The 14794-nt window shown below is 38.2% G+C and overlaps 1 protein-coding gene across 4 annotated transcripts in view; it reads left to right on the forward strand.

Moving 5' to 3' along the window:
* ARHGAP15 (Rho GTPase activating protein 15) overlaps window positions 1-14794 on the forward strand; it is a 638954-nt gene that overhangs the window by 622908 nt on the left and 1252 nt on the right. The gene's annotated exons all lie outside the window — the stretch shown is intronic.

Here is a 14794-nt window from a genome sequence, read left to right on the forward strand (position 1 = left end):
ATCCCCATTACAATCAGTGAGCCTAGTTCTGTAATGGACTCTCCTGTAGTCAACCCTCATTTACAGAGTAAAGGCCCCTATAATCACGTACAACTTTTCTGTAGAATATCAATGATGCTTAGCAACAGCTTTTCAATTTCATTGACCTTGGAGTTACTATCCACAACCTCACACCATTAGTTCTAAATGCCTCATACTTCACACCAGCTAGTCTCCTCCACAGATCTAATGTCCTAATTCACCACCAGGGTGAGTTTTCACAACTGGGCTGCCACCTTGTGCCAGGACCCGCCTGCATTCCACCTGCCACCATCAATGGACTCCTCATTGCCAGTCAGGTTGCGAGTGACCCAGCTCCAAATCTCCATCTTATTGCTGGCTTTCTGGGACCACTCATAGAACTAATAATCATGGGTTCAGTTCTCCAGAAGGAGCCCCTGAAACAGAGTTTGGCATCCAGGGCATTGTTAAAGGTTAACCCCTGTGGAAGGAAGGAGGTGGCAACAGGATTGGGCAGAGGAATAAGCTGAACTGAAGTGCAGACCCAAGAAAGCTTCAGCCAGACCCACAGGAAGCTCTGGGGCACATAGAGCCTGTCAAAGTTGTCCCACAGTGGGCAGAAATAGTCCAGCCTTTATACCGACTGACTGAGTAGGGGCCAGAGCAGTGGCTCACACCTGTAATCCCAGCACTTCAGGAGGCTGAGGCAGGAAGATCACGTGAGGCCAAGAGTTCGAGACCAGCCTGGGAAACATAGTGAGACCCCCCCCATCTCTACAAAACAAAAAATTTTTTTAAATTAGTCGTCGGGCATGGTGGCGTACACCTGTAGTCATAGCTACTCAGCAGGTCGAGGCGGGAAGATTGCTTGACCCCAGGAGTTAGAGGTTACAATGAGCTATGATTGTGCCACTGCACTCTAGCCTGGGTGACAGAGCAAGCTCTTGTCTCTTAAATACATACATACATAAAATATATGTTGACAGATCAGTCAGTGTCATTGAGCAAGGAAGCTTATTGCAATTGAGGCAAACTCTGAAGAAGAAGACAGCTGGCAGCCATCAGCTACCCCTGCAACTATGCAGGGAGTCCTTCCTTGAAAGGAGATCTAAGTGGCCCATCTCTGCAACCAAAGCAGCCACCATAATTATCAAATTGACAAATGTACGAATGGCCCCTTAACAGACTAAGAGCCCTCTGTTACAAAGCTTAATATAATGCTTGATACTGGTCCCTAAAAGATGAGGCATTTCATGTAGAAATTCTTAGAACAGGTGATCACAGTTCTACGTACCGGACGATAGAAGCATGAGTTAGCCCAGCATCCGTATTTACAGGGACATATGCAGAAACTGGCACAATTCATTCCTTCACCATAGTACAGATGATAAATTTATATGTGTAAATGCAAAATAAATTATTTTCTATCTTTGAGCAAAGTATCATATACATTTTGAAAGGGTTTATATTTCTGCAGATGCATCGAGCATTTTACCGAAAATAAAATTATATGGTCAAATTTTAGATGGCCAAAAAAAATGGCATCATTATCTTTAGCTTCAATCCAACCATAGTATAAAACAGATAAAAATTACTCTCTATTCTAAATTCCTCTCACCAGTTTTGTTCAAATTAGGTACATGTTGGAAATTCATTGTCAGATAATATATGGGAAGGAAAGACACACTGAACAATTACAGGCCCGTAAGTTCTCAAATAGTTGCGCTTTTTATTTTTGCCTTCATCTCCTTGTCCTCTCATACATTACACCAGCTAGTCTCCTCCACAGATCTAATGTCCAAATTCACCAGCAGGGTGAAATTTAGGTGTGCAAGAAATGTAATTATTGTGCCAACATTAATTTATCTTCCAGGGCCCTATTCTTCTAAATGACTTGAATTTGGTCAGTTAAGACTGTCTTCCAGATTTTTTCTGGTGATGTTGTTAGTTCTGGAGGGCTATGTAGAGCCGAAGCATTTGACGGAGGGGCAGAAAGGATATCCATTAATACAGCATTTCAACAAATACTTGTTAAGTACTTAATACCATGAGCCAAATGCTAATCTTAGTCTACGGATACAGCACTAAGCAAAAACAGATCAAGTCCTTGTGCTTAAGGCATTTATATTCTGCTGGAGAAAGATAATAAAGCAGATTAGCAGCAGAGAAAGTGTCTAGCTTTTCCCACCTCTGCAGGCTGGTCTTCATTCCCTTTTCATTTGTAGTCATCATCTCCAACTTCCAATCCCAGGTCTGGATCTCAGTCACTCTTCACAGAGTACTCTGTGAGCTATCTTTGGCCACCCTGCCTAGATATACAAGGCAGCAATTTCTCCTTAACTGCTCCTAATATACTAGGTGTAGGCAGCTCTGGAATCCTGCCATACTACTAGGTCTTCCCCAAAGAGAAGAATACAGATCTGTCTGATTCTCAGGATCCTCAAGCCTTCTAACAGCCTGCACTCCCAGGGAACGGGATTAGGAAGGACCAGGGCCTGGGCCACGTACATGGGATCTCATCGAAGTCTCACCTTTCCTTGACCCTCCCTCCCCAAGTCCGGAAAATGTTTCTCTAGTCTGGCAGCAAAGTAGCCTGGCTCTTTATCTACCTTCCAATCTACTGATCAGGCCATCCGTATTTTGGCTGCAGCTCTGAGGCCTTTGGCACTTAGGCCTTTGAAACTCAAAAACACAGTCCTTTGCAACTCAAAGGCCTTGCCTTGCAAAAATTAAAAGCACTTCTGCTTTTCTGCATCACCCCTGAACTGAGGGCACAGTGTTGCTGACTGAACCTTGGGGAAAGACCCAATGTACAAGGAAGGGTAGAGAAGAAGCCTCAGTTATTATCTACTATCTCATCTTATCCCCAGATGACACTTTGACTTTCCCAGAATGCTCATTCTTTCATCATTAATCCGGCAGCCCAAACCACACTTCAAAGATTGTTCAACCTTCCAGCCAATACAGGAATCTCAAACATCCTGCCGGAATACTTCTCTTGATGGGGAACTCAGAGCCTTTTTTTGGTATAAAATATTTAATATCTTTAATAGGTGCTCCCAATGCTTTGCCAGTGTATATGGGGGGGCGGGGGGGCGGAATCTATACCAAATATCAATAGTGGTAATATCTAAGTAGTAGAATTATGAGGGATTCTTATTTTATCTTTATCGGCATTTTCTAAATTTTCTATAGTATATGTAAATGCATTACTGTTTTGAAGCAGTCTTTTCTATTTTTACAACACTAATTCTTCATACAAAGGTAAAATCCATCTCTGGGCCAATTCCAGTAACTGGATTACAAGAGGAAAGTTTATTCTTTCTTTCATGTCATGGCTTTTTGCTTTGAGTCATCATGACTTCCCTAAATATTCTTTCCCCCCTGCTAACCAAACACCTTCAGTTCCTGTGCTCTTCCGTTTAGAAGCCACTCTCTGGGCACATTCACCTTGGTGCTCACTAGTTTTACTGCATCCCTCTTAAAGTCACTGCAAGAAAGTGTCTAAAACTGGCCAGGTGTGGTAGCTCACACCTGTAATCCCAGCACTCTGGGGGGCCGGGCGGATTACCTGAGGTAGGGAGTTTGAGATCAGCCTGACCAACATGGTGAAACCCTGTCTAAAAATACAAAAATTAGTTGGGTGTGGTAGCGGGTGCCTGTAATCCCAGCTACTCGGGAGGCCGAGGCAGGAGAATTACTTGAACCCGGGAGGTGGAGATTGCAGTGAGCCGAGATCTTGCCACTGCACTCCAGCCTGGGTAACAGAGTGAGACTCCATCTCAAAAAAAAAAAAAAAAAAAAAAAAAAAACCTATTTTTCTTCAGAAAGTAAAACTAAGCACATACAAATTGAATGACGATACCCAAATTGCAACTGATTGTCCTTTGACTATTTTTCAATCTTTTAAACAAGGAGACAATTTTCAAGAAAACTGCTAAAGATTGTATGTAGGTGCCCTTAATGAAAAGTAAAGTGGCTCTTCTCTTCACCTATATAAAAAGGAAAAACAAAAGAGAAGTTGAGGAATACTCTGCATACTGAAAATATTCCTTTTACATTTATGTAACATCACAAGGCAAATATTTAAGTACTATATACTCCACTAATAACTTATAATTAGGTGCATTAATCTGCTTGGCTTAATTAATGCTGATCCATGCACAACACTCAAAGTTCTGTCTAAAATATTACTAGCACATACTAGTTTTTAAATAGCTATATTGGACAAATTCAGGTAGAAAATAATGACAGTATTATAATTTTTTTATTTCTAAAAGTACTCCCAACATAATATGTTTGCTAGCCTTTCTCTCCTAAATGCAGAGCAATGCCTTCCCAGGATGTTGATATTATCAGTGGTTATTGGTATATCAGCAGAGCTCAGGGAATAAAAATTAAGAATTCTTTTACTGCTGAGACAGTTAAATGCAAATGGCTAAAACCATTTTAAAAGCATGAGGAAAAACACCTAAAAAAACCAATAACTGAAATACTCAATCATTTTGCTAATAGTGCATTTCCATTTACAATGAGATGTGAATGCTTTCAGAAGTTTTTAAATCTGTGTGAATATGGGAAAAAAAAGGTAATACATGTTAATTTGGCTTTTCTTCCATCTGAACACCCTTCTTATCTGTGCAGATATATCCTTGGATGTGAATTAGGTGATTAAAAAATCAAAATATGTCACCCAAGACTTCTTGTTGACTCTGACTCACTTTTTTCCCAAGTCTTCCTCAGGTCTCAGGCCTCTCCATTCAGAAGTCTCTTGATGTCAAACTCAAAATTCTTAGATCTTAGCTACTTGCAGAAAATACGTTTATATCACAGAGTAATAAAGATCTGCATCTTAATCTAGGCTCTGCCACTTACTGCCTGTGTGGCTTGGATCAAATTTTCAGTCTTTCTCAGGGTCATTTTGTTCATCTGAAAAAGTTCACCTGAAAATTTTCTCTTCCTTCTGAACAAAAGAAAAAAAAAATGGGAAGAGAAATATCCCAATACACAGTAAAGTTACAGTGATTTAAACAGCAGAGTACTGAATCAAAATACACACAAGAGGCTGGGCACAGTGGCTCATGCCTGTAATCCCGGCACTGTGGGAGGCTGAGACGGGCGGATCACTTTAGGTCAGGAGTTTGAGACCAGCCTGGCCAATATGGGGAAACCCCGTCTGTACTAAAAATACAAAAAATTAGCCAGGCATGGTAACGCGTGACTGTATTCCCAGCTACTTGGGAGGCTGAGGCATGAGAATCGCTTCAACTTGGGAGGTGGAGGTTTCAGTGAGCCAAGACAATGCGACTGCATTCCAGCCTGGGTGACAGAGTGAGACTCTGTCTCAAAAAGAAAAAAAAAAAAAAAATATATATATATATATATACATACATACATACATACATAGAGATAATCAGCACAGTACCGTATACCAGGGTGTGTGGCTGACTGCAGGCAATCTGCACAAAAAAGGCAGTAGCACAAATCAATGGAAAGTGGGGGTTTATTCAACAAATGTCATAGGGAAAATTAGCTGGTTTCCAGAAAAAAAGTAAACTTAGAGTACCATCAAATTTCCCACAACAAAAATATTTACAATGAATTAGATGATATGCTTTTAAAAACTAAAATTATTTTTAAAAACAAGACTTTGATAATAGTTATCTGATCTCTTTAAATGGATGGATTTTATAATAATAAAAACAAAGATAAAATCCAAAAGAAATAGTACTACATATGACTACATAAGAACTTAAGTAAATAAAATTAAGAAACACAAGAATTGGGAGAATGTATGTGCCACAAAAGTAATGAAAAGTTACTCTTAAGACATAAACTTAGAAATCTACATATGCAAGGATTTTATTGTAGCATTGTTTGTAATAGCAAAGAATTAGAAGAAGCAACCTAAAAACCTACCAGCAGAGAAATGGTTAGATAAATTAAGGTATTTCCATACTATGAAATGTTAACAACTTTTTTTTTAAAGAATGAGTATTTTTATATGTACTGACTTGGAAACATGCCCGTGATATATAGTTAAGGGGGGGAAAGCAAATTATAGCACATTATGTATTTTTTATTTCATCTTTTTTAAAAGAAAAAAATTATATATTTATATATAATTGTGTATATATATATATATATATAGATAGATAGATAGATAGGTAGGTAGATGGATAGATGAGTAGAAAAACATCCAGAAGGAACACCCATCTGTTAATTATAGTTATGAAGGAATTTGACTAGGAAACAGGGGAGGTTTTTACTTTTTACTTTTCAATACTTCTGATTAGTACTTTTTTTTTTTTTCAAAAGACCATGTATTAGTTTTGCTGTACAAAATAAAATGGGTTAAACAAACAAACATAAAAGTATACACTAAATAGGAAAGAGGGCAGGAGATATTCACAGGAGAGAAAACACACATGGCTGCTTGTTTGCTTTATTAACTTCTTCCCCATTTCCTAAATTCAAAGAATCCTAAGTTCAGAGAATGACAGACTATTTTTCATGTATGGCAGTTATTTTTAAAAAGAATAATACCAAATTATAATACCGCTAATTGGACTAATACGCCCTCCCACATGTTATGTTTTAAGGAAAAAAGAGCCATAACTTCATAATCTGGTGCTGGTTCTCAAGATGTGGTTCCCAACCAGACCAGCAGTACTGTTACCACTTGGGAACTTGACAGGAATGCCGTTTATCAAGCCTCTCCCCAGACTTGCTGAATCAGAAATCTGGAGGTGGAGCCCAGCAACCTGCCTTTTAATACCTTCCAAATTATCTTCGTGAAGGGTGAAGTTTGAGAACCACTGATCGCGTTGTTACATTTCTATTATTTTACACTAAGGCAGGGGTCTTCATCTGCAGCATTATTGCCATTTGGGGCTAGATAATTCTTTGTCATCAGAGCTGCCTGTGCATTACAAAACGTTTAGCAGCATCCTTTGCCTCTACCCATTAGACACCAGTAGCAATTTCCTACCCCACCTGCTCATGACAATCAAAACTGTCTCCAGATATTGCCAAATCTCTCATAGGTGGAAGGATGGGGCTTGGGACAGGGCACAATATTGCTCCTGAATGGGAACCACTGCCTAAATAAATACTCCAAAATGTGGAGGAAGAGTACATGGGAAGGTTTTATTTATTTATCTCACTTACACTACGAAAGCATAGGGCACAATTCATTCTCTTCCATATAAGGTAATGATGAAGTGATATACATTACATATATAAGTCATAGGAATTATTCCTGTTAGAAGTGAAAAATGCCAGATACAGAATTATATAAAGTGCATTTTCTCAAAGTTGTATGTAGATACATTATATAAACATTTCTATCATCTCTAAATGCTAACAGTGTCATTCTCCTGCTCGAACCCCAAGAAATGATTTCCATCACCCTTAGAAATAAGTCCCAGATTTTTACCATGACCCCCAAGTCCCTCCACAGCATTTCCTACCTCTTTCCCTTTGCTCCCTGGTCTCCAGCCAGACTATGCTCTGCATTCCTCACCACCAGGGTATTGTACCTACCATTCCCTGCCCAGAACACTCGTTCCCCCGAAGGTGCACCTCAACAGGACTCTGCTCAAATCTCCCTTCCTTAGAGAGGGCTTCCCTGAGCACTCCGTCTAATACACGTAGCACTTCTTACCACTCTCTGCTCATTAGTATTACCTGGGGGCTATTCAAAAATGAAGGCAGCCTGGCCTTGCCCAATATTAAATAAAAGAGAATCTCTGGGAATGGATTCCAGGCCATCAGGGTTTTTTTAAAGTTCCCTAGGGTCGGTGGAAGAACCATTACTTCTCTTTTTCTTAGCTTTTCTTGAAGTGCTTCAGGGCCTGAAGTCACATTATATATTGCTTAGTGTATGGCTTGTTGTCTGTTTTCCCCACTAGATTGTAAGCTTCATCTGAGCAGGGATTTTGTCTGTTTTACTCATTGCACTATCCCTAATATCCAGAATAGTGTCAAACACATAGTAAGTACGCAATAGATTTTTATGAACTAATAAATGGTTACATTGAGTTACCAGTGCTTATTATAATCTTCTAAACTTTTCAAATTTTCTCTAATAGAATGCATTTATCATCAAAAAAAGAAATTAAAGCTGATTTTAAAATCTGTCTTTAAAATGTGATATATTTGAAGCACAGTGATTAGCACATAGAAGGTATTAATAGTAACAAACAGCAACTACTGTAAATGTTTCTTTTTGGTATTATCTACCATGTCAGGGTTTTGGTTCTGATATTCCATTTTATCTGTGATTGTTATCACCTTACAGAACATATATTCCAATTAGAAATAAATTATTAATTGAAGCCTGTGGGCCATTCATTTTTTTACTTTTTAGTTCTCACATCTTATTAAATATTCTAAATATTGCTTTAGAGATACTTTAGAATATCATTATAATGCCCCATCAATAAAAATACGAAACAAGTGAATAACTGAAAATGTTTCAATCTTCTGCATTGAAATTCATGCAAAGAGGTTCAATAAATGCAAATAATCTGGCCATGTTAGCTATCAATATTCAACTGCCATATAACTCTGCTTTGCTATAATGTACTTGAGAATTACATACATCTAACTTTAAAGCTAATTTTTTGCTTTTATTCAAAACCAAAAAATCAGAATATAGCAATAATTCCTATTTAGGATGATAGTTATTTTGGAAAATAAGAATGACATGATGTTTAGATATAAAATTGAAGACTTTTCAATTTGTTTAAGCCGATGGATACGTAAACTGGCATATAAAAAGTGGCTGAATTATCTTTGAGTGACCACCTTGAAACACACTAATGTTAATTGCAAAAACACTTGTGAATGCTCTCCTGCTTTTCCAATACTTGAGAATGTTTCTGGCATACAACTGTAACTTTAAAGAAGAAGGTGGAATTTCTGCTAAGTCCTCAATCTTATAAAAAGGCCAGTGTAGATAGCAGTACAGTTTGTGCAAATTGAGGGTAGGCAAGCATATGGTTAGCATGGATCCCCCCCCAAAATAGTTATAGCACATAGGAAACATAAGTTGAGCATATTGAAAATTTATTCTATTTTTAACAGCCTCTGCCTCTCTTTAGTTAAGTGGTCAAAGTCACAATTAACATTTCACATGCAGTGGCTGAGCTATATTTTGCAAGCCAGGTGTGACCTGATGGCAGGAATACATTTACCACCACAGTCTCCTTCTTCTGTAAAACTATCCTGAAGTTATGTGTGTTGGAAAATCATGGCATTCCACAGATAGAGAGGGGAGCATTTCTAATACACCTTCGTAACTTGAGAGTTGTCCTCCAGGCAATTATGTGGCTTTCAACACACGTTGCAAGTCACTATAGTAACAGCAAAGCACAAACTTAAAAGAAAGTTCACATCCATCAATCTGTTTGGAGCTGAACTATTATTAAAGGCTTTGGTCTTCTTAATTCAGCATTAATTTTTAGTTGTATATTAAAGTTTTCTTTCAGTTCGAGTCATTTAGCTGTAATTTTATGCGACTAAGAAATTTCTTTGAATTAGCAATTCAGCTCATTTTAGGAAAAACTTACCCAGCATAAGGCTTTTTCGAGAGGATTTCTTTTCCGGGGGTCCAACATCTGTAGCACTGGATTATAAATTGTTCCTAAAATAAGCTTAAATTGATGGGTCATTGTTCTTCCCATTTGGACCTGACAAAAGGTAGCACTCACGTTTCCTTTTTTTAATGCTGTAAACTGTGTATCACTTTTCAGCTCTTGCTAGAAAAAATGAATTCTTACTCATTCTAAGATTTTATAAACTCGAATTTTACTTAGTGGTATAAGAAACGCTTTTACTAGGAATACATACAAAGTGCTATTTCATGAACAAATTCATAAAATCGTATTTTTGTCAGGCTATTTAAAACTAAGCAGTATAAATAAATAGCCTTTTTCAAGAATTGCAGTTTGGGGCCTTTTTTTCTGTTAGTTAAGCATTCAGAGGCACCAAACTTTGAGCTCTTCATGTGGCTTAGAATCAGGTGTCTTTGCTATGATTTCTTGGGAGTGAATTAATGATGAGTCAACATACATCAAGAGGAATTCCCAAATATTGACATAAGGTTTAAATATTTGTGGGCCTTCTTGCCCACTATCGTGTTCATGTCTCAGCCACGTCTTTTCCTTACCTTTCTCATTCAGATTAGTTCTTTTGCCTTTTGGCCTTTGTTTTGTCATAAAAGGGGAGTTTCTTTGATTTCTTTGCTAAAAACAGGTTAAATGGTAGCTCAAAATTTACAACAGTCATGGAGTTTAAGGGCCTAATGAAACCTAAGCCTTACCAGAGGGGTGGAACTAGCCAGAATGACCAGAATCTGACTTCTTTCTGAGTTAACTGCTACAGAGCTGGGAAGCCAGGGTGGCATAGGAGGATAAAATTCCTGACATTTTCAGACATAGCAAAACACACGAGTGCAGCATTTCTTCATACACACACTTCAGTGTTACACAAAAAAGAGAATCTATGTACAAGATTCAAGTAATTTAGGGAGGACACAAGTTAAAGATGGGCAAGGATTTTTTTTTTCTGCAGAACTTTTCAGAGCCTTTATTATGCTTTTGTGCATTGTGAATATCCAAGAAGAAAAAGTGGCCCTCAATTTTCTCCAAAACTTTTATTTTGGAATGCCATTTTTGTGAAGCATATCAGAGAAATGGTGTTTTACAGAACTCACTTTATTGAAAGATGATGCCAAAACCATGGTAAAAATGTATATGGTTTCTGGATCAGATCCACCCCTCCAACAATACAACTCAACAAAGCTCAAGCTACTTGAAGTACACCTGACTGTTTTTGAGAGTTTTCCATCTAAGATACTAAATGGAATTATATTATTCCATGCAAGCCTTTTATTTCTTCCAGCAGCTTATATTTCTTTTCTACCTATGTTTTACTAGTTGAAACTTCAGAAAAAAATCCCTAGCTGGTCCCCACAGTAGGAGTGATGTTATGGTTTCTATTGACATGAGGTTAAAAAAAAAAAAAGAGATAATAATTAGATGCAAAAAGAGAGACATATGATAATATAATTTTGCAGGATAGTATTCTAACTATATATTTGAAATGGTGGTTGATTCCCTCTGTGATCCTAAATCAACCACTTAACTATTTAGGAGTCCAGCATGGTAGGGAATACGTAAGCTTCCATTTGAATCATGACATTTATAACAGCATCAATACATTTTCCCAGACATCCCCAGTTTGGGGGCCTTCTTTGCTGGAAATGTCTATCCCCACATAATTTAAACTTTAATATGAGAATGTATTAGTCAGTCAGCATGAATTATATAGTTCAGTATTTAATGACTTCTACCCCAAATTGATCTTTACCTTCACCTTTTCTAACCTAAAGACAGTGATTTCTTAACACATGAACTACTGTTTGGTTGATATTTGGAAAATAAATTGCATATATATATATGTGTATGTATATAAATATATATACGTGTATATGTATATATTTATATACATATAAATTTCATGTATATATTTATATAGATTACATATATATACATACATACATATTTTGAAATAGTGGATAAGCAAAATAGCCTATGTTCTATATAATACTATATCTAACTTTCTTTCTTAATGACTCAATTTTTTTTAGTTACTATGAGTAACTTGATTTTCCTAACTCAGGAAAAAAAACTTCAAGCTGCTGAAAAAATTTAACCTGCAATAATGCAAATATAACAGGAATACAAAACTGTGTTATTTTTTAAATTTACTTAAACGAGATTATTTGAAACATGCATAAGTTAAAGTTTTATTAAAAGCAAATGGAAAACGTGCAGGGAAATGGACATAAAGGATAGAGGTTTGAGGCAGAATGAATATTTTATATTTACACATGCATCAAAGCACAAAATGAACATTTTTCCACAGGAAATTTAGGTAATATGCATACACAGAAATTCATTACGGGAGTCCCCCACGATGGCCCAGTGGCTTAGAGAAGCCTTCTCCCAAGGGACATTCAGACACGCAGGCACATGGCTTTCCCCAAGGAGGTACTCAGACACGCAGCTCTAGCCTCTAACTCTTCCTTCTATAACTGTATCTTCAATCCTCTACTTTTACATAATCTCCTTCCCATTTCAGACTTCCTTGGTTCACTCCCCCACATTTGGCCCCGCTCTGGTTTCTAAGACCGGGTCTTTTGCTGAGCAGGGAAAATATAAAGAATGCTGCAGAAATAGTAAATAGTCTAGCCCCATTTCAGTTTTCTTGCTCTCCCTTCAAGGTCTGAGTCCCCCTTGAGAGCTGAGTTACACCTCCACCCACCCAAGCTCCTCCAAAGCTATAGACTCCTTCCAGTTTCCAATCCCATAACCTCAGACTGTCCCTCCACTAATGAGCTCTTGCATCTCCCTTGATTTTTAGCCTCACCTGTGTGGGTCTCAGTTTTGGCTCCCAGATACCTTAATCTCACTGTCTCTGCACCAATTAAAATTATAGCCATAATTAAATAGGTAACTGTATCTTCAATCCTGTCAATTTTTACATCATCCTTTTGCCCTTTCAGATTTCCTGGACTCCAAGTCCTAATGTTCTTCTACTACCCTGTTGGCCATGATGCCCCATTCACCTTTGTACCTTCAATACAGTCTTGCTTTTGCTTCTACCTTCTCCATGGCCCATGACCTCTGAGCCCCGTTCTCTGCTAGATAAATCTTATCAATTTAGACATTTGCTACCAATGGGTAAAATTATTAAAACAACTTTTACTCAATTATTTATGTTATCTATCTCCATATTTGCCTCTAAAATGTGTGTGTGTGTGTGTGTGTGTGTGTGTGTGTGGTGAAATTAATGGAGGAGTTCGCATCATAAAAAGGTATTAATTTAAAATCAAAAGGCAAAAAACCTGCATTGCCTGTATTGTGAATCTTACTAATGGCTTTTATAATATGCATATCTGAGAGAGGCTCAGGAAGGATCTTAAACTGAGGTAGATGGGCATGTTAAAGAGAAGCAAAGGTCCATTCCACTTGCCCTCTACAGATAGAAGGATGCTTAATTCACTCGATAGGATTTTGGCAAATGAAATAGCAAAGTGGCATATCTTCTTATATTCCAAAAGAAACTTTAAATTTGAAGTCTCAGATAACTCACACTCTAAAAATATGAGAATCCCTTCCAGAAATGTAGCCATGCCAACAGTGCTCACAGGTACAAATGCTGTCTGTTTAAAGCAGAAGAAAAGGGAAAGTGGGAAGCAGAATATCCTGAATATTCAGTCTAATTTGAGTCATTTTGTCCACAAAAAATCTACTATCACCAGGCTGTCCATTACAATTCTAAGAGTGAAAAACGAAAATTCAGACCTTCTTATGATGGATCATATAGTCACGTGGAAGGTGGCAAAGTGAAAAGCCAGCCCATTTACTAGGGCCAGGAGTCACTACAGACACTGACAGTGATGCTTCCACAGGTACTGGACCCAGACTGCCTAGGCTTAAACGTCAGCTTGTGTGACACTGGCTGTCACACCACTCTATGCACCTCAGTCTTCTCATTTGTTGAACAAGCTTAACAGAAGCTACTTCATGGGATTGTTCTGATGAAATGAGACAATAAAATTGCTTAGAACAATAGTTGATTATTATTAATATTGGTTAGGTCAAATATGCTTTGCTGGCCACAGTATGTGCCATGAGCTTGCTTGGTGGTGGGCAAGTACCAGGCAGTACACATGTGGCTTTGGCCCTGCTCAATCTCTTTCAAGAAATGGGCAGCATGGCCTCTTTGTCACAAAAGTGGTTCTTCAGAGATTCAGGTTTGTGAAGGGAAAAAAAAAAATGCAGCAGTCCCCCTTATCTGTGGTTTCACTTTCCATGGTTTCTGTTATCCAAAGTCAACCACAGTCTGAAAGCATGACACGGAAAATTCCAGAAATACGCAATTAATAAGTGGTACAGCATTCTGAGTAGCATGATGAGTTCTCCCACCGAGGATGTAACTCCTCCCTTTGTCCAGAGTCTCCAAACTGTCTGCACTGGTGCCATTATGCAGACAGTAGCCCTCCCAGTTATCAGATCGATGTTGTGGCATCACAGTGCTTGTGTTTGAGGATTCCTTATTTTACTTCGCAATGGCCCCCAACGTGCAAGAGTAGGTGATGCTGGCAATTCACATATGCCAAAGATAAGTCGTAATGTGCATCCTTTCAGCGGAAAGGTGGAAGGTCTCAACTTAATAAAGAAAGAATAAAAATTGTATGCCGAGGTTGCTATGATTTATGGTAAGAATGAATCTTCCAGCTGTGAAATTGTCAAGCAGCAAAAATAAATTTGTGCTAGTTTTGCTGTTGCACCTCAGACTGCAAAAGTTATGGCCACAGTGCATGATGAGTGCTGAGTTAAGACAGAAAAGGCATTACATCTGTGGATGTAAGAGAAACATGTTCCAATAGATGGCAACCCGGTTCGGTACTATCCAAGGCCTCAGGCATCCACTGGCGGCGGGATGGGGTTCCTGGAGCATATCCCTCGAAGATAAGCAGGGACTACTACAATACCAGTCTTTCTGTCACCTGTGATTCAGAGATATGTAGGCCCACTTAGGCCAAAGAGAGGCCTCTAAAGTCCAACCAGCTCCACAACGTTCCACACTGAGCTCTGAAGCCAGAGACCCCACTGTCTTGTAAAAAAAGTGTTCCTTTGCTTCGCTTTATTTTCTACACTCTTATTTCCCTTGGGTTGGGATATCTAGTAGAATGAAGAGTTTGATATTTCTTAGCACT

This window comes from Symphalangus syndactylus, chromosome 22, assembly GCF_028878055.3.
Source record: "Symphalangus syndactylus isolate Jambi chromosome 22, NHGRI_mSymSyn1-v2.1_pri, whole genome shotgun sequence".
Classification (NCBI taxonomy): domain Eukaryota; kingdom Metazoa; phylum Chordata; class Mammalia; order Primates; family Hylobatidae; genus Symphalangus; species Symphalangus syndactylus.